This window comes from Schistocerca serialis, chromosome 5 (genome assembly GCF_023864345.2).
Source record: "Schistocerca serialis cubense isolate TAMUIC-IGC-003099 chromosome 5, iqSchSeri2.2, whole genome shotgun sequence".
Taxonomy (NCBI): domain Eukaryota; kingdom Metazoa; phylum Arthropoda; class Insecta; order Orthoptera; family Acrididae; genus Schistocerca; species Schistocerca serialis.
The window spans coordinates 4,379,835-4,398,027 of record NC_064642.1 but is presented as its reverse complement, the minus strand read 5'-3'; the positions used below and the strand labels follow the sequence as shown (position 1 = coordinate 4,398,027).

At 45.1% G+C, this 18,193-nt stretch overlaps 1 protein-coding gene and 1 non-coding gene across 2 annotated transcripts in view; both read right to left on the bottom strand.

Moving 5' to 3' along the window:
- Positions 1 to 18,193, bottom strand: part of LOC126481699 (homeobox protein Hox-A13-like) — a 185,474-nt gene that overhangs the window by 102,674 nt on the left and 64,607 nt on the right. The window lies entirely within an intron of this gene.
- Trnaw-cca (transfer RNA tryptophan (anticodon CCA)) lies at positions 8,257 to 8,331 on the bottom strand. The gene has a single exon. It is a non-coding gene; the product is annotated as a tRNA-Trp (tRNA).

The window sequence follows — 18,193 nt, the reverse complement described above, 5'->3', positions numbered from 1 at the left end:
GTTTTCCTCACATGGGCTAAGTGCGTCCCGCTTGCCAACAGTGCTCGGCAGACAGCATGGTCACCCACCCAAGAGCTAGCCCAGTCCGAAAGCGCTTTACGTCTGTGATCTGGCGGGAACCGGTGTTACCGCTACAGCAAGACCGTTGGCGACAGCAAGGCCGTTGGCGAAGTGGTTTCCTAAGTGTTCCTAATATCTCGCTACTCAGTCTAGACCGAACTTCCAGCACTTCTTTACTACCTTTCACACCTGCAACACATTCGTGATAAGAGTGCATATTTTGTCTTATTGAAATCGAATATAAAGCAGCCTAGCAAATCGTATGTAAAAATACTCGAGCTTTGGTGTTCACGATGGCAACATGTTATTGTTTCCAGTGACTGTTTCTTGCTATCGAAAGTGAAGTGAAAGTTTAAAACAGCGTCGGAAAACTTTTATGGCACGATGTCATACTATCGTTAAAATCGTGTGGAGATACTTCTGTGTGAATTTTCATAGTGGTGGTAAAATGACAGTTACAGTCCGCTAACTCTGATGCGAAAACTGATGATAGAATGACTCTGAAAAAATCAGTGTGAAAATGTTGGCTCAACTATCTATATACAGTGTAAAAAACTCGGGAATTTACGGATGTCGAAGATCATGCCTTCATCTTCCGAATTACTGTACAAGAAAGCTCTACGGGTGACCAAAAAATAAAACATTTAAACAAGAGCAATAAAAGTAAGAAAATAACGTGACTACTTCCCCTGCAATAGTGTCTTCTCAAGAAGTACATTCGGAACACCGACGTTTGAAGTCAGTGCTCCATCCTAGTACTTACTGAAGAATCATCGATTCGTGCAATAATTCGTGCAGCTAACAGCCGATATTAAATGGGATAAACAGATTTGGTCAGCAATCCGAAATACCATTTAAGTCATCAGTCTTTTCGCAGATTGGATGTGATTCGTCACAATTTCCTCTCTTATGCCCTCTTCGTCCCCCAGTAGGACATACTAACTACGTGCTCAATTATGAGTTGAATGTATTCCAGTCTATGTCTTCCCGTACAGTTTCTACCCTCCACATAACCCTGTAATAACGCTGAAGTTATTTCCACGCGTCATCACGCATGTCCTGTTATCGTGTCCCTATATCTTGGCAGTTTTTTCCCATATGTTCCTTCCGTCACCGACTGCTCGGAGAACGTGTTATTTTCCTTACAAAGTAGCAAAATTTCTTAACAACGTCTACTTCGTTGGCACTATTTTTCATGATAAGTTTATCGTTAATGCTTGTACAAAGTCAATTTATTGTTATTGCCTGTGTTATGATAAAGGGGACTAACATTTTATGCTGTTTCTGCTGCTCCTCCTTACTTCCGTAATTCTTCGGTTTACTTTTAGTCCATACAGTGCGTTCACTACACTGTTCACTGCTGCGGTGTCTCCCAATGCGCGAGGCGAGGCACCGAAGCAGGGCCGATGTCTCGCAACGCGATCACAAGAGAAGATATTCGCCGCAAGCCGAATCGACGAATGGGAGAAGACCGGCGCAGCCACGCCCACAAACATTTCGCTACGCCGCCGCAACCAGCGTTCCCTAACGCCGGAGCAAAGGACCGCTCAGATCAGTCCCCGGTAATCGACTAAGACGCCAGCATCCTCTTCTAGTAGGCCAGTTGTGAGACCAATGTGTTCGAGAGAACTCTACGGGAAAGTTATTCTTAAATGTACTGAGAGATAGAGACATACACTTAAGAGACAAAGAAACTGATACACCTGTCTAATATAGTTTAGAGCCACCGCGAGCACGCAGAAGTGCCGCAGCACGACATGGCATGGACTCGACTAATGTCTGAAGTAGTGCTGGAAGGAACTTACACCGGGAATCCTGCAGGGCTGTCCATAAATCCGTAGGAGTGCGACGGGGTGGGGATCTCTTCTGAACAGCACGTTGCAAGCCATCCCAGATATGTTCAATAATGCGCATGTCTAGGGAGTTTGCTGGCCAAAGAGAGTGTTCCTGGAGCCCCTCTGCAGCAATTCTGGACGTGTGGGACGTCGCATTGTCCTGCTATAATGCGCAAGTCCGTCGGAATGCACAATGGACATGAATGGATGCAGGTGATCAGACAGGACGCTTACTTACGTGTCATGTGTCAAGAGTTGTATCTAGACGTATCAGGGATCCCATATCTCTCCAACTGCATATGCCTCCCACCATTACGGAGCCTCCACCAGCCTGAACACTCCCCTGTTGACATCCAGGGTCCGTGGATTCAAGAGGTTGTCTCCATACCCGTACACGTCCATCCGCTCGATACAATTTCAAACGAGACTCGTCCGACCAGGCAACATGTTTCCAGTCATCAACAGTCCAATGTCGGTGTTGACGGGCCCAGGCGAGGCGTAAATCTTTGTGTCGCGGAGTCATCAAGGGTACACGAGTTGGCCCTCGGCTCCGAAAGCCCATATCGGTGACGTTTCGTTGAATGGTTCTCACTCTGACACTTGTTGATGGTCCAGCACTGAAATCTGCTGCAACTTGCGGAAGGGTTGCACTTCCGTCATGTTGAACGAGTCTCTTCAGTCGTCGTTGGTCCCGCTCTTGCAGGATCTCTTTCCAATAGCAGCGATGTGAGAAATTTGAGGTTTTACCTTATTCCAGATATTCACTGTACACTTGTGGAGTGGTCGTAAGGGGAAATCCCCACTTCATCGCTGCCTCGGAGATGCTGTGTCCCATCGCGCTTGCGCCGACTATAACACCACGTTCAAACTCATTTAAATCTTGATAACTTGCCACTGTAGCAGCATAACCGATCTAACAACTGCGCCAGACTCTTTTTGTCTTATATAGGTGTTGCCGACCGCAGCGCCGTATTCTGCCTGTTTACATATCTCTGTATTTGAATATGCATGCCTATACCAGTTTCTTTGGTGCTTCATTGTATTTTGTCTGTGTCAAATCATACGTTAATGTTCAGAGACTTTTAAATGCTGATGAAGTTCCTGTGGAAATGGATTGTGAAAAGTTAAGCAATTCTTCTTATCTGTGCTATAATAAAGTGAATATTTGTTTTATGATATCCACTTGGTCTCCTCCAACAGCAAAGTACTGACGCGTATTTTCGTTCTGTGGAACAATGCCTTTCAACAACTTCTGTAATTCTTTTTCATCTCCACTGACGATAGAATTATCGTCACCATATCATATCAGTTACATCCCTTCACCCTGAAATTTAATCCCACTCTGCCACCTTCTGTGTACTTCCGTGACTGATTATTTGACTGCACACTAGGCGTTAAAGACTGCTTCCATGTTTTATAATCGGAGCTCTTCTTCGTTCTCGGTCTTATTTTCGTATTGTTTCTTCTTGGTTGCCAGAGATGTGGTACACTAAATCTCTTTCTCTTTAGCTTACTTCTGTATTTCTCAGAATTCCGAACGTCTTGTATCATTTTACCACGTTTTTATTAGGTGGATTTCTGGTCTGCCTATCCAGCACATATTTTTCAGTTGATTTTATTCCGGACGAGCTTGCCAGTAGCCGCGTGTGCTGTGAACATGACCTGTTGCTCATCAGGTGGTCCGTGGGCATGCAGATTAGACTGATGCTAAACCTATCACCCCACATCACATACAGTGATAGATTATTCCCACGAAGCTAGTAGGCTACTTTACTGAGTTCCTTAACTCCTCAGGGGCCTCGCCTATTGCGTATGGTTGGAGGGCCTGGACATTTCAATTCAATAATTTACTTTAATGGTTGCTGAATGATAAAGTTTTATCTGGTAAAGTAATATTTACTCAAGCAGAGCGTAAAAATTACTTTAGTCACATAAACGATGAGGTAATAAAACAGTTTGAGAATGTATTTACATAATTAAAGCAGAGCAGCGATGAGAAAATGAACGGTCCTTAGAGTCGCCAGCAGCATAATGCTCCGCCGTTACAGGCCCAGGCACATAAAGGACACGAAATATGCTTTCAACTGTGATTACAAAACTATGCAATTTCACAAAACAGGTATGAATTTGAACAGAACATGCAACAGATCAATGCAAAAGGGAAGGATCAGAAAGAAACATCACTAGGCAGGTGAGTTCCAACAAGTTAAGTCGATATCGAAACTAAACACGAGTCGTTACGAAGAAAAGTCTGCTTTGAAGCAAGCATTAGATTGCAGAAAGACTTGCATACCAGTGCGTGAAGCACATGGTACACGTTTGGAACACTAAGAGACAGAAACCAGGAATGAACCCCTCTGCCATCAGTGATGTATCGCGAATTCGAAAGTCTGGAGTGTGCAGTGCAAATGCGATCTCACCGTCCCTGCCATTAAGGTGGTTCCCGACGTGTCGGGATGCGCGGAACTGCGTTCGCTGCTGACTGTTGCTGGTCCCAGACGATGAGACAAGACTGCAGATTGCGGATCTCATGATACTCCCGATTACTCGCCATGGCTGCGCGTAAGTTCAGAGTACAACTTCTGAAAAGCTGGCAGAAGACCGAAGGAAACATGTACAAATAGCAGCCTCATGAAGCAGAAGTTCGGATCATAATACCTCTACGAATCCGAATACCGCTCAGAATGCCTCTCGCAGTTGTTGATAGCCTTTCTTCAGACCTCGGAAAGGTACCCTGCACAATCTGTTTTGGCCAATCTCAGAGAGGGCCAAACTGTGCTTCCAATCAGGGATCTGGAAGTACGTTCCCTGGCTCCCACCATGAAGTTGAAATGTATCTGCCAATGAGATGAGTATACATCGAAACGGGCGACGAGTGTCGCCCCGTTCCGATGTCCAAACTTGTTTGTCGGTAACTCAGGAAATTCTGTAGGGCTTCGCACACCGTCCGAGTGGCTATATATTTAGGTTGAGGAAACACGGAGCAGCATAACAGCAAGTGAACAGCTGTGTGCTCCACCCAAAGTTCCCTAACAAAGCGAAGTTGTCACTCCTTCCACCAGTGGTTTCCCGTTCTCCTAATGAGCACAGCACTTTTCCGTTCTGCCACTCACTGTTTGCGGAAGCTTGGCCGGGAGGATAATCGCTGTAAAGTTTCGTCCAGACGTCTTTGCGGTTCACTGGCGTGAGACCCAACTCTTCTAGATCGTGCGACAGTTCCTTCTGTGTTAGTCCTAGCGAAAAGGAATTCCCCTGGTCAAGACCAAATGCATTTGATGTAAGAAGTATTACAAGAAAGAAACATTACACTGGTGAGCTACCTACACTGCTGTACGCTACCCTCTAGCCACTCACGTAAACAATACGCACTTCAGGTGGAAAGTCGACAAACAAAGCCGAATCGGGAAGTGAACGAAGCAAGAGAGTCTCGTATGCAAATTCAGTATGAAAATAGGATGAAATTTGATGGTAAAGGCCTGGATCAGACCAACGTCTTACAAGCTAGAGACTTGAAATCTTAAACATGGCTCGTAACTGCGTGATAACTCAACATTAACTCGCTTTTTTGTGTGATGTGTGTACTTTCGCACCATTTTCATGTTCACCTTTTCCTGCTGCAGACGCAAATGGTTCGCGGGAATAACGATTGCTGGCAAGCACCTGTGTGAGCTGGAATCAAATTTCTTCTTCATTGTTGTTTCGTGAGATATGCGTAGGAAGAAGCAATATATTGATTGAGTCATATGAAGTGAAACCGAAATAAACCTGAAATGTACCATATGTTCCTGTTGTAATGTCATCAGAATGTTTGAAATCGATTGAAACATTTCACACGCGAAATACTAAGAAGCAGAAAATAATTATTTAAATAAACATGAATTTCTAATATACGACATTTATAAGCCAGACAAAAAAGTTTAAAGTAATTTCTCACAGCCCCATACAGATTGTTAACCCGATTCGGATAGTCCTGAAAATATGTGATTGTGAATTTTTGATAGCTATGAAAACACTTGTAAGATTTAAAACAAAAAATGCGCAGCGCCTGCAGTTAATAGAGCCCACACAGAATACTGTAGCCGGTGTACAGTGGCCATTTTTCCTTCAAAATGCTGGGTTATTTCATTCGTTTGTTCGGAAGAGAAGCCCAACAGTGTTTGGCCCTTTTCGGCTGGTCAGCGACGCTCTGCCATGGCAGAATCATGGCGCACGCCCGTCAATGTCTACCAAATGATTTTACAGAAACTATTCGGTAAAAGTATATCAGCTTTATGATGACATGCACATCATTTCGTTAATCGTCATAGTACTGTGATATTTGCATTTAAGTAAGACACCATGAAGTTCGAAAAAGTTTGCAATGAAAAATATGAGTCACTATGATTTTGTTTTTGGTGCATATTGCATGATATGTAGCTATGTATGAAATTTAGCTTGGTTAGAGATGTCTGTCTCCACCAATCATGAGAAAACTGATCTGACGTAGCACACTCATTTACAATCGCGCGTGCCTGCGATGAAGCCAGAATGAAATATGCACAGCATTCCCCATATTTCATAAACGGCTTGAGACATTTTAATGAGAGTTTGGCAAATGGTAGCACGCAAAAACGAGAATATTTTTCCATGTGTCTATTATACAGAAGTTCATTATCTACGTGTTATTCCACTAACTACAGACTTTTCCGGTGAAAGAATGTAATTATTAAGGACCATCTATTGCTGGTGAAACGGGAAATGCTGTGTGCTTTGGAGCAGCATAAGTGAAGACATTATACGTTTATCTCTGTACCGAGGATGTACTTTCCATGAGCTGTTGAACTTGCTGTTCCTCAGCTCTCCTATTAGCAGACAACAGTTTCAGAATTCTCACGCAGTTGCGTTTGCAAGACATGTTAGTGATGTGACATTGTGTAAATTCCGCTGTGTTTTGGCAAAAGAAGCAAATTTTAACATGACAACAAGAGAAATATATCTTTTACTCAAAATTAGCCACTCGTGACGGTTCGCTAAAAATTATAAATGGTTAAAAAGTCAAGAGAAAATAATTGGCCTTTTCCGTTTTCAGCGAAATTGTACTAACCAAAGCAGAGGTGACAGTAGATCTCTCTGAATTGTCACCATGCAAGATGTGGGCGTGGTCCTGCTCTATTTAATATTTACAAAAAATGACTGTGTAGGCTTCAGTTTAGAACGGCACTTTAGTTCCAGCACTCTGGATTTCCCCTACAGCTCGTGCCCACAGCCCCCACCACTACCGACCTCCGCACGCATGCCCTGCCGACCGTGCGTCTACTGGCCAAGTTATTCTGCGCACACTCTAACTGGTACACGAATAGTTCAGCTCCTCACTATTACCCTACTGGCTCATGCATGAATTCTTCACCTCCTGTATGCAACATTTTTTTCATTTTTAACCTCACAGGTATTGTCGTAGCTATTAAAAATTCACAATTACAAATTTTACGACTGCCTGTATCCGTTTTAGGAGTCTGTATGGGACTAGGAGAAATTTTTTTGTACTTTTCAGATCGATTTAAAAACGTGGTACATTAAAAATTAGTTTTTATTTAAATTATTATTACATTGTGGAAACCTTTCTCCAGGTAGACCAATCCCGTGAACCTGTCCTGTTTCCTTCAGACCTGCCTGACACCAGCCACATTAGGCAGTACTGTGCGAGGCAGAGGGCGGCGCCTGGGGGGGCGACGCGCCCGCACTGCACCCCGCGTTGCGAATGCAGCCGGCGGGCTGGCTGGACGTCGGACGGTGTCCAGCCGGGCCTCGTTAGGCGCTGATAAGCCGACCCGCCAGCTGGACGCCCCGGCACAAAAACCTGCAGGCGGCGCGCCGGGCCGGCCGCTGATTTGCATTTTATTGCCGGCGCAGCCGCCGCCGCGCTTGTTTCCAGAAATTACCTCCTCTCCCCCCCTCCAGCCAGATAAGCGCCTTCGCGCTGCTCTCTAATCCTAGTCTGTCCGCGAGCAGCAGCAGCAGCTCCCGGCTTCGTCACCTTCCTCCCGTCACCTCTCTGACTCACCTGACTCGCGACAGATAAAGCCCGATGTCAGTACCCCTTGATGGCTCTCAAGTAACAAGCGACACCATCACCAAATGCTGTACTGTACTCAAGTAGCTGACTACGTTACACATCTACACCAATACTGCGCATGCCACCTACCAGTGCGTAGCGGAGGGTGCATCTCGTACAACTAATTGATGTACATCTACGTACATACTCCGCAAGCCACCGTACAGTGCGTGGCGGAGGGAACCCCGTACCACTACTGGTTGTTCCCACTCCCAGATGGAGAGAGGGAAACAACTGTGCATATCAAACTTCCCGGCAGATTAAAATTGTGTGCCGGACCGAGATTCGAACTCGGGACCTTTGCCTTTGGCGGGCAAGTGCTCTACCAACTGAGCTACCCAAGCACGACTCACGCCCCGTCCTCACAGCTTCAATTCCGCCAGTACCTCGTCTCCTAACTTCCAAACTTTACAGAAGCTCTCCTGCTAGTTCTGCAGGGTTCGCAGGAGAGATTCTGTAAAGTTTGGAAGGTAGGAGACGAGGTACTGGCAGGAATTAAAGCTGTGAGGACGGGGCGTGAGTTGTTCTTGGGTAGCTCAGTTGGTAGAGCACTTGCCCGCCAAAGGCAAAGGTCCCGAGTTCGAGTCTCGGTCCGGCACACAGTTTTAATCTGCCAGGAAGTTTCATATAAGCGCACACTCCGCTGCAGAGTGAAAATCTCATTCTGTAAACTGTGTATATGCCTCCATACGACCCCTAAGTTCTCTTATCTCAATCTTTGTGATCCTTATGGGAAATGTATGTTGCCGGCAATAGAACCGTTCCGCAGTCGGTTTCAAATTCCAGTTCTCCTCGAAAAGAACGTCGCCTTCCTTCCAGGGATTCTCATTTCAGTTTCCGAAACATTTACAAAATACTTGCCTGTTGTCCGAATATACCGGTAACAAATCTAGCAGCCCGCCTCTCAATTCGATGTCTTCCCTTAATCCAGCTTGGTGAGGATCACAGACACTCGAACAGTACTCAAGAATGGATCGCACGAGCGTCCTATATGGGGTCTCCTTTCCAGATGAGCCACACTTTCCTAAAATTCTCCCTGTGGTGTTGGCAGAAGAGCCAACACCATGTTACTAGAGGAGGCCGAAATGCACGCGTTTGGCTCACGCAGGCGGGCGTGAGGAGGGAAGAACTACACTGACGTGAGGTCTGGAACATGACAAGGAGTCAGAATTCAGAAAGCGGACGTATTTAGTTTCATACTTAACTTTAATACATTAATGATGAACGTCGCTCTTGACGGTACATGATTCACAATTTTATCTGTTCAGAATAATAACTGAATATGGCGCCTTGCTAGGTCGTAGCAAATGACGTAGCTGAAGGCTATGCTAAACTGTCGTCTCTGCAAATGAGAGCGTATATAGACAGTGAACCGTCGCTAGCAAAGTCGGCTGTACAACTGGAGCGAATGCTAGGGAGTCTCTCTACACTACACCTGCCGTGTGGCGGCGCTCGGTCTGCAATTCACTGATAGTGGCGACACGCGGGTCCGACGTATACTAACGGACCGCGGCCGATTTAAAAGCTTACACCTAGCAAGTGTGGTGTCTGGCGGTGCCACCACACTCCCAATAAACCGAAGTCGACCATTCGTCTTACCTGCCAAAATACTGACGTACTTGCTCCATTTCGTATCACTTTGCAACGTTACGTCCAGATGTTTAAACGATTTGACTGTGTAAAGCAACACACTACTGATGGTGTATTCGAACACTGTGGGTTTGTTTTTCTACTCATCTGTATTAACAGAAAGTTTTCTACATTTAGCTGACCGTAGTGGCCCAGCGGTTATAGGCGCTTCAGTGCGGAACCGCGCTGCTGATGCAGTCGCAGGTTCGAATCCTGCCTCGGGCATGGATGTGTGTGATGTCCTTAGGTTAGTTAGGTTTAAGTAGTTCTAAGTTCTAGGCGACTGATGACCTCAGAAGTTAAATCCCATAGTCCTCAGAGCCATTTGAACCATTTTTTTTTCTACATTTAAAGCTAGCTGCCATTCAAAAATTGTTCAAAGGGCTTTGAGCACTATGGGACTTAACGTCTACGGTCATCAGTCCCCTAGAACTTAGAACTACTTAAACCTAACTAATCTAAGGGCATCACACAACACCCAGTCATCACGGGGCACAGAAAATCACTGACCCCGCCGGGAATCGAACCCGGAAACCCGGGCGCGGGAAGCGAGAACGCTGCTATTCATCACACCAACGAGAAATTAACTCCAACTCATCTTCTATCCTCCTACAGTCACTCAACGACGACCTCTTCCCGTGCACCACGGCATCATCAGCAAACAACCGCAGACTGCTGCCCACCCTGTCCGTCGGCTCATTTGTGTATAGAGAAAATAACAGCGGTCCTATCTCGCTCCCCTGGGGCACTCGTGATGAACACTTGCCGCCGAGGGAAATATAGTGGTTCTATTACTATAGAAGTCATCGAGCTACTGACATATCTGGAAACTTAGTACATATGCTCATACTCTCAGCAGTGGGGCTCTATGTCAAGTGCTTTTCGAAAATCTAGTAATATAGTATCTGGCTGTGCTCCTGCGTCCGTAGTTCGCAGTATATCGTTGCAAACTGAGCATCACACGAACGTTGTTTTCTAAAACCATGCTGGTTCCTGTAAGGAAGCTTTTCCGTCCCAGGGAAATTTATTATATTCAGCCTGAGAATACATTCGATAATTCTCCGCCAAACCGATGTTTATTTCTCTGTAATTTCTTCTATCCTTCTTATATACAGGAGTCACCTACTCTTTTATTTGGTCCCTTCGGGCTTTGCACTCTGCGACGGATTTGCCATATGTGCAACATAAGTAAGGGGCTGTCGTGGAGTACTCTTTGTAAAACCGAATTGGGGTTCCACACGGACCTGGCGACTTACTTCTTTCCTTATTCTTTTAGTTGTTTCTCTACACCAAGTATACCTGTGTACAGGGTGGTCCATTCATAGTGACCGGGCCAAATAACTCACGAAATAAGCGTCAAACGAAAAAACTACAAAGAACGAAACTTGTCTAGGTTGAAGGGGGAAACCAGATGGCGCTATGGTTGGCCCGGTAAATAACACTGCCATACGTCAAACGCATATAAACTGCGTTTTTTTAAATAGGACCCCAATTCTTTGTTACATATTCGTGTAGTACGTAAAGAAATATGAATGTTTTAGTTGGACCACTTTTTTTATTTTGTGATAGATGGCGCTGTAATAGTCACAAACATATCGCTCACAATTTTAGTCGAACAGTTGGTAACAGGTCGTTTTTTAAATTAAAATACAGAACGTAGGCGCGTATGAACATTGTATTTCGGTTGATCCAATGTGATACATGTTCATTTGTGAACTTATTTCTGAAAGCGCATGCAGTTACAGCGTGATTACCTGTAAATACCACATTAATGCAATAAATGCTCAAAATGATGTCCGTCAACCTCAATGCATTTTGCAATACGTGTAACGACATTCCTCTCAACAGCGAGTAGTTCGCCTTCCGTAATGTTCGCACATGCATTGACAATGCGCTGACGCGTGTTGTCAGGTGTTGTCGGTGGATCGCGATAGCAAATATCCTTCAACTTTCCCCACACAAAGAAATCCGGGGACGTCAGATCCGGTGAACGTGCGGTCCATGGTATGGTGCTTCGACGACCAATCCACCTGTCATGAAATATGCTATTCAATACCGCTTCAACCGCACGCGGGCTATGTGCCGGACATCCATCATATTGGAAGTACATCGCGATTCTGTCATGCAGTGAAACATCTTGTAGTATCATCGGTAGAACATACGTAGGAAATCAGCATACATTGCACCATTTAGATCGCCACCGATAAAATGGGGGCCAATCATCCTTCCTCCCATAATGCCGCACCATACATTAACCCGTCAAGGTCGCTGATGTACCTCTTGTCGCAGCCATCGTGGATTTTCCGTTGCCCAATAGTGCATATTATGCCGGTTTACGTTACCGCTGTTGGTGAATGACGCTTCGTCGCTAAGTAGAACGTGTGCAAAAAATCAGTCATCGTCCCGTAATTTCTCTTGTGCCCAGTGGCAGAACTGAACACGACGTTCGAAGTCGTCGCCATGCAATTTCTGGTGCTTAGAAATATGGTTCGGGTGCAGTCGATGTTGATGTAGCATTCTCAACACCAAAGTTTTTGAGATTCCGAGTCTCGCGCAATTTTTCTGCTACTGATGTAGCAGCTAAAATACCTACTTGGGCATCATCATTTGTTGCAGGTCGTGGTTGACGTTTCACATGTGGCTGAACACTTCCTGTTTCCTTAAATAACGTAACTATCCGGCAAACGGTCCGGACACTTGGATGATGTCGCCCAGGATATCGAGCAGCATACATAGCACACGCCCGTTGGGAATTTTGATCACAACAGCCATACATCAACACGATATCGACCTTTTCCGCAATTGGTAAAGGGTCCATTCTAACACGGGTAATGTATCACGAACCAAATACCGTCCGCACTGGCGGAATTTTACGTGATACCACGTACTTATACGTTTGTGACTATTACAGTGCCATCTATCACAAAGCGAAAAAAGTGGTCCAACTAAAACATTCATATTTCTTTACGTACTACACGAGTATGTAATAAAAAAATGGGCGTTCCTATTTAAATAAACACAGTTGATATCCGTTTGACCTATTGCACCGCCATCTAGCGGGCCAACCATAGCGCCATCTGGTTTCCCCCTTCAAGCTAGACGAGTTTCGTTCTTTGTAGTTTTTTCGTTTGATACTTATTTCTTGAGATATTTGGCCCGGTCACTATCAATGGACAACCCCGTGTATGTTCTCCGTGCGGGAGCCTCTGCGATTATCCATTGACAGTACGTTTATACGAGTCTCCTGCGTGAACGATTTCTTAAATGCAAAATTTGAAACTTCCTTTTTGCTGTCTTCTACTGCCACACCACACTGGTCAACGAGTGACACGACAGAAGCCTTAGACGTACTTTTAAGATTTATCGTATGACCAGAATTTCCTCCGGTTCCCTGCCAGATCCTTGGTAAGGTGTGAGAATGGTAGTTGATGAGAAAACAAAACGCAATTGCCAAGATTACTGTCGCAGTGACTCGTTGGCTGGTTGAGTGTGAAGCTACAAATCCAAACATTTGGGATTTAATCCCCATTCCTTGTTCTTCTGTTACTTCTCTCTCCTTGCACATGTTGCAGAAGATCCTAACAAGTTTCTTGTCTTACATTAAATCAGTAAACGTATGAAAGCTATCTGTCAAGACAAATACGTGACCATAACGCCGTCTAGATGGAAGAGAGAAGGAACCAACCCGGGTTCCCGGGTTCGACTGCCGGCGGGGTCAGGGATTTTCTCTGCCTCGTGATGACTGGGTGTTGTGTGGTGTCCTTAGGTTAGTTAGGTTTAAGTAGTTCTAAGTTCTAGGGGACTCAAGACCATAGATGTTAAGTCCCTTAGTGCTCAGAGCCATTTTTTTTTTTAAGAAACCAAAGTACTAATTTGCTATTCCTTTTTCTAAATTATTTCACTGAGGAGGAATGAACTGCGTCAAAGTGATGAATATCAAAATGTGGCACCGAAAAAGTAAATCAGTTGAGTAAATCAACTAACGTCGCTCAACAGAGGAAAGGCATATCTGTGTGATCCCACAAACGGTGTGTGAAGCTCCTCCACGAGCAGAAATGTAGGGTAGGTCAGTCGATCAACGAAGCGTTCCAGTAATTGCAAAAGTGCACAGGATATTCTTGATTGCAGAAAGATTTATCGATCAGACACACCTACGTCAGTGCATTGTAGATTTCTTAGAACATTCATGGTCGCGTATTACGACATATCTACGGATCGAAAACGTTCTCTGCACAAAACAATGTGGATTCCGTAAACAACGATACTGTACGATGCGAGATCGCTCTGTTTATTTACGAGATCCAGAAAGCACTAGATACAGGCACCCAGGTAGATGCCGCGTTGCTTGACTCCCGTAAGCCATTCCACAGAGTTCCACGCCGCCGCCTGGTGGCTAAAATACGACCGTACGGTGAGTCAGACCAGCTGTGTGATTTGCTTGGAGAGTTTTTAGAAAATGGAATTCTGCATGTCATTCTTAACGAAGACAGATGCTGTATGCAGACATAAAAGTATTTTCAGTATTATTGCGCAAGTGTGTCAAAAGTCCATAGCTATCAATAATATATATAAATGAACTAGTAGAGGCCGTTTGCGGATGAGTATACACGAGAGCTGTAACGCTAAAAAATTGTAACAAAATGCAGGAAAAATGCAGAGGATCGTCATTTAGGAAAAAGATTGGTCGTTGACGCTTAATGTTAACTTATGTAACGTACTCTAAATACATAGGCGGAAAGATTCGTTAATGCTTGATTGTTCGATTTCTGAAGATTCACTCGAAGTAGTCATTAAATATCAGGGATTATGCGTACGGAGCAACTTAAGGGAGAGGCATGAGATTCCTTAGAAGAGTCCTCAGGGTGTGTACACCAGCCACGAAGGAAGTCAGTTACAAAACCCTGGTTCGATCGATACTAGTACTTGAGTATTGCTCTCCTGTTTGCGATCCGTACCGCGTAGGGCAGAAAGCACCGCGTTTTGTCACACTACAGAAGCCACAAGAGAGAGAGACTGCATTTCTGTGCGGTTTACAGTTAAAATTTCGAGAATAGACGAGGTGCGTGAGAAACGCAATTAGACTGACAACACTGCGATCGACCTGGCAACGCAGTGTTGTTCTACTTGTGTAGACCGGTGTGTTCGTCCCGTCCAGTAGCTCAGTCAGAGTTTCAGCGCCGTACAGACATCACGTGATTTCTGGGAGCGCCATCAGTGAAGTTGTGTTTTTGCTATGTGTTACGAAAAAGGAACAGCGGGATTTGGAGCAAGGTTATGCCATCAAATTTTGTGTTCAACTTGCAGAATCCGCGAATGTCATCTTTGAAAAGACGAACAGGTCTATGGGGAACATTCCTTACCAAGAGCACAAGTTTATCCCTGGCACAAATCATTTTTGTAAGTCTGAGAACGCGTTGAGGACGAACCTCGCTCAGGGAGGCCTTGAACTTCAGAAACGGACTAAAACGTCGAACGTGTGCGTGCTATTCTGAAATCAGACTGACGTTTAAGGATGAGGGTGTTCTGTTACACACATTCTGACTGAAGTTTTGCACGTGCGAAATGTTTGTGCCGGAGTGGTGCAGAAAAGCCTCACAACTGAGCTGAAGAACAATCATAGAAACATGTGCGTTGATCTTCGCGAGGGGATTGCCAATGGCCACGAATGGTCCAGTCGTGTGTACACGGCTGATGCATCCTGGATTTTTGAGTACGATCCTGAGACAAGGCGGCAAAGTGAGGAGTGGTACACTGAGACATTTCCTCGACCGAAAAAAGCTCGAATCAGCAAATCAAAGATCAAAACAGTGCTGATTTGCATTTTTGACAGTAGGGGTATCGTGCATAAAGAATTTGTTTACAAAGATGTCCTCAAAAGGCTGAGGAAAAGGATGAATCGTGTGAGACCGGACATTGCAGACAAGTGGATGATAGCGCACCATGCCACACGGCCACTTCCATCATAGAATTTTTTACCTGAAAGGGCACTCCTGTTGTTCAACAGCCCCCACTATTCACATGATATAAGTCCTCGTGAGTTTTTACAATTTCCCGAAATTGAAAAATTTCTTAAAAGGGAGTCATTTTGGGGCTCTGGAGAACATTCAAAAGAATGTGACCGACCTGTTAAAGCCCCTACCAGTTGAAGCCTTTCAGCGTTGCTACCAAGACTGGGATCAACGACTCCGCCGGTGTGTAGCTGCCGGAGGGAACTACTGTGATGGTGACAACATTGTTGTTTGAAAAAATAAATTAAAAAATGATTCAAATGGCTGTAAGCAGTATGGGACTTAACATCTGAGGTCATCAGTCCCCTACACGTATAACTATTTAAACCTAACTGATCTAAGGACATCACACACATCCATGACCGAGGCAGGATTCGAACCTGCAACCGTAGCAGACGCGTGGTTCCGGACTGAAGCGCCTAGAACCGCTCGACCACAGCGGCCGACAATAAACAAAAACTTTGGGAGATAATAAATCAGTTACATTACGTTTCTCATACACCTCCTACGTTCCTAGAACAGTCGACAGATATACTGCTTACTCTATACGACAGAAAGAGCATCGAGATAGCCCGCATCTCGTGGTCGTGCGGTAGCGTTCTCGCTTCCCACACTCGGGTTCCCGGGTTCGATTCCCGGCGGGGTCAGGGATTTTCTCTGCCTCGTGATGGCTGGGTGTTGTGTGATGTCCTTAGGTTAGTTAGGTTCAAGTAGTTCTAAGTTCTAGGGGACTGATGACCATAGATGTTAAGTCCCATAGTGCTCAGAGCCATTTGAACCATTTTTTAGCATCGAGATAAAATTAGACACATTCGACATCAGACGGGGGCGTACCAGCTACCGTCTTTTGCGCTCAGCATTCCTGGTGCCAACATGAAGGTGGCTGGAAAACGAAGATGTAGATTTGTGTGAGCGATAAACGCCAAGTTACACCGTAATTTGGAGACGAAGTTAAACTATAGGTCATGTGACTGGGTGTGCAAAGATCGGAGGAAGGGAGTTTCATACCACAGGCTTCGTAAAGTTTTGTGGTGTTCAGACCAACTTTCGGACTGAAAAATCACGTGACATGATCGTGTGGCGCTATTGGCCGGGAGGTTCCAAGGGGGTTGCAAGTCTTATTTCAGGTGACACCTCACTGAGTAACTGCGTGTCGATGACGATGAAATGATGATGAGAACAATACAACACCCAGACCACAGGTGGAGGAAATATCTAACCCGGACGGGAATCGAACCCGGACCCGCTGCGCGGTAGGCAAACACGCTACCACTCAGCTACGCAAGAGAACTGCGAACACAAACTAGCTTCAGTTACTAAACTATAAAGTCCCGACGTCATCTTTACAGTTGGCTTTTGAGCATAAAACAGTAAGACGGTCGGAAGAGCGATAGAATCGATCAACGCGCATACATTTCATCGCCGTCTGGCGTTAAGCACTCAAAGGACCGGGAGCGTGGTAGACGTGTTATTTCCAGCCCTCCACCGGAGACACTGAGAGCAGCTTTTCAAGAGGTGCGGCATTTCCTTCCTTTGCAGTAGTCTGAGTTTGAGGAGAACCAGACACCTGTAAACATCTGTGAGGAAAATAGAAAGCGTCCCCTATTTGTTTTCCCAGACGTATGTGCTGTTCAGCGTGTTTGGAATACGAAGAGGGGGCGTTTTTCTCCGCAGTCCTCGGTCCAGGCCGTAGTTTCCCCCACGGAAGGCTCTCAGAGAAGAATGGAGTTCATTTCCTTACGGGATCGACAGACACCACCGACAGCGGGCTGTTTCGCTCTTTGAGATGCGCAGCAGATCCTTACGCAACTGCGTACTATGGTTGTCCTACACCACGCCAACACATTCATTTTTTCCATACCACATATGTTCGAAGGTCTTTGAGTAAATTTTTTATCTGAAATTGTCTCGTGTTCTGCTTTTACCACGCTATTGGACGTTTTCATCATGTTCAAGCCACAAAGGGTAAGCGTTCAACCTAAGTTTCGTGCTCAAGCAGTGAGGTTTGATGACGAGAAGAGAATCAGACATTGCTGTTGTGATCGACGTTTGCCATTGCTTTTGTATTCGTTAGGTGTATGTAACACGCTTGCACAGGGGTGGGGTGCGAGGTGCTATGAAAAATGTTGCTGAGGTCATGGGCCTCACTCACACTGTATAAGAGCACAAGCTCTGAATGAACCGCTGACGTAACCAAATTGTTGTAATTACATTAAAACATTTTATTTATTCATGACAACAATAGTAGCATCATTGCTGGATCTGATGATACGTTACAGGCCTGGAAGCATTATGTTGACGACTGATTGAACTCCCGTGGACTGGAAAAGAAAATTGGGAATAATTGCCCTCCTAAACTTGAAACTTTTGTAAGTGACCCAACACGCGAAGAGATAACCAGGAGTTGGAAACCACTGAATAACCGCAAAGCGGCTGGACTTGACAGAACACCAGTAGAATTTCTGAAATGTGCCACACAGAAACTTCATGAGAAATATTGTTTTATTTTATTTTTAAAATTTGACGAGATGAAAACTACCGGCTAAATCAAAGAATCGACCATTGTCCCT